This window comes from Cynoglossus semilaevis, chromosome 5, assembly GCF_000523025.1.
Source record: "Cynoglossus semilaevis isolate Cse_v1.0 chromosome 5, Cse_v1.0, whole genome shotgun sequence".
NCBI lineage: Eukaryota > Metazoa > Chordata > Actinopteri > Pleuronectiformes > Cynoglossidae > Cynoglossus > Cynoglossus semilaevis.
This window is the reverse complement of record NC_024311.1, coordinates 13535344-13538220: the sequence shown is the minus strand read 5'-3', so window position 1 is coordinate 13538220 and position 2877 is coordinate 13535344. Positions and strand designations below refer to the sequence as shown.

Here is a 2877-nt window from a genome sequence, read left to right as displayed (position 1 = left end):
GTTCAAATCTCACGTCATACTCCGTACAGCGGCGGGACCTAATCTGCTGCTGCTGCTAACTAGGTTGGGAACAAGTGAGTGGTCCTTGTTCCCCTGGACGCTTCAGAGCATGTGACACCAGAATCGATTACAGTAAAATATTATTTTTAACACAAACCTTTTTTTGTCACTAACCACAGCAACAATATAAGCTAAGTAGCAGAAATGCCTAAAAAAGGCACAAAAAAAATCCTATTTAAAAATTAAATCATTTAAAATTGTTTTCTCTGGACCAGTTTTTTTTACTACTGTACATTTTTTCTTCCATATTTATTTTACTATATAAATAATATTTTTTATTATTATTTATTTTGCTTTTGTTTTTGGCCATTTTTGGTAGATTTCACCTTTTTTATTATTATTCATTTAGTTAGTTAGTTCGTTAGTTAATCAGCTGTTTACCTTAAAGATGAATTGAGAACTAATAATGATAATTGTAATGACTTATTTTAGACACTTAAATACCTCCTTGCCTCCACCCATACTAACTTTTACTGTTGCTTGATGGTGTATTTTGTGAGGTTGAAGTGAGTCTGACAGGCAAGGAAACAGGGAAAAAGAAAAGGAAACGAGTCGGTGTGACGTACGACCAGAGCTGCGTACAGGACAGACAGTGTGGGACGTGAGAAAAGAAGACACTAAACATCCAGGACAGTAATGAGAAGAGACACATAATAGATCAGAGCGGACTGGTGCGGACGGTGATTAATTCAAGTGGTGATAGCAAGCTGTTTTAGCAGGTAGCAGCCAGGAGCGATTCTAATAGGCTAACAGACAGGTTGACAAACGGAGGGACTGACTAACCAACTGACTCGATGTGAGGCACACTAGGCAGCCAGACGGATGGATGGACAGGCTGACAGCCAGGACGGCATCCAGGCAAACGGGGAGCCAGTGTCATCCCACTCTGAGAGAGCAGGAGGGGCAAGAAGGGTTCATATTCCCTGAGACAGGTGGCAGGGACATGCCACCGCTGCCACCTGGCACCCGCCACCCAGACTCCGTCCATCCCTTGTTCTTTCTCTCAGCCATAATATTGCGGTCCGCTCTTGACCTGGTCTGTTTCCAGAGCCCCCGCTGTGGCAGTGAAGCAGAGCACTGTTCTCCCAGTTTGGTTTACTTAAAGGACAGAGAACTGCCCGCTTTAACGGCCGCGTCCTCCCCGTAGAGGAGTGAATTGGCCGAGCAAGCGAAAGGCGGCGTGATAATAATGATTAGTAACTGCAGCAGTTCTCGGGCTCGGAGGAGCGTGTAGTTATGAATATGGGCTCCATCAGTCACGGCCAACTCTGTGTGGGCAGGTTGAAGGTTGGGGGTTGCACTCTGGACTCCTGCGTCCCCTCCGTAGCAGAGGCCACCTGTTCCCTTTCACCACTCCGTCTGACCACAGCCTGCTAGCACCACACGGGCTAATTAAACTCAGTGTGGCACATACACTCTCACTCCCACACACACACACACACCCACACACACACACGCAGAAACACGCTTCACGCATTGTGTGAATTCCATAACACACACAAAGAGGAATCCTCCCACTCTTATTCGACTGGAAGACGATGAAGTGTTGAAAGCAAACATTCTCTAACGCCGTTTCACAAACAATTGTAACACGTGCCCGCACACACACACACCCACACACACACACGCAGAAACACGCTTCACGCATTGTGTGAATTCAATAACACACTCAAAGAGGAATCCTCCCACTCTTATTCGACTGGAAGACGATGAAGTGTTGAAAGCAAACATTCTCTAACGCCGTTTCACAAACACTTGTAACACGTGCCCGCACAAACACACACACACACACCCACACACACACACGCAGAAACCCGCTTCACGCATTGTGTGTGAATTCAATAACACACACAAAGAGGAATCCTCCCACTCTTATTCGACTGGAAGACGATGAAGTGTTGAAAGCAAACATTCTCTAACGCCGTTTCACAAACAATTGTAACACGTGCCCGCACACACACACACACACACACATCCAGGACGTGATACTGCCAACACTGTGTCCCACATTGGAGTAGGCAGCTCCATTTGGCTCCAGTCCACTGCTCTGATCTCAGTTCAACATTTCTGAGGTCTTTCACCAAGTGCAGGACAACACTGTCCCCGAAGAGTTTTCTCTCTCTCTACTTCTTTACTGTGGACCGGTGTGTGACCAGTCTACTCTGCAGCACCTTCACAAATGTTCCAGGGATGAATAAAGTTGTACCTACAGTAGGAGTCAAACCTTTGTCAGTGTGGCCTTCAGGAAACTCTTGTTTCTCTACAGATCAAATCAATTTTTCCACTTTTACTAAAAATTTCCGTGGAGAGGAATAACTTACCAATTTTTTTTTTGCCCTGTGAAATTAGTTTTGGGCAGTGGTGGCTTAGTGGTTAAGGAAGTGGACTTGGGTCTAGAAGGTTTCAGGTTCAAGTCCACCAGCTGCCAAGTTACCACTGAGGTGCTCTGAGCAAGGCACCGTCCCCTCGTGTGAGACATGTGTCTCACATGGAATGAAGTCACATAGTGCTACTAAATTTTAATTTTTTTTAGATTACAAAAATTAAATCCCTGGAATTTCAAATTATATCTACATTATTATTATTATTATTTTCATAAGGACTTTTGCATGAACTTTACATCATACACCCTGTGACCGGCATAAAAAATTCACCTGACACAAACCCCATAATACCTTTTTGTTGATTGTCCACCAAGTACTTTACTTCTACTATCTTTTACATATTCATGTTTTTTTAAATTACAAAACACAATTTTATTAAACGATCAAATGACTCGTTTGATGGATTACAATCACATTTTTTACTTTGACCTAA

At 43.8% G+C, this 2877-nt stretch overlaps 1 protein-coding gene and 1 non-coding gene across 5 annotated transcripts in view; both read left to right on the top strand.

Moving 5' to 3' along the window:
- The window catches only part of gse1b (Gse1 coiled-coil protein b), a 194802-nt gene that overhangs the window by 78638 nt on the left and 113287 nt on the right, over positions 1 to 2877 (top strand). The gene's annotated exons all lie outside the window — the stretch shown is intronic.
- Positions 2313 to 2416, top strand: LOC112487075 (U5 spliceosomal RNA). The gene has a single exon (XR_003049802.1). It is a non-coding gene; the product is annotated as a U5 spliceosomal RNA (small nuclear RNA).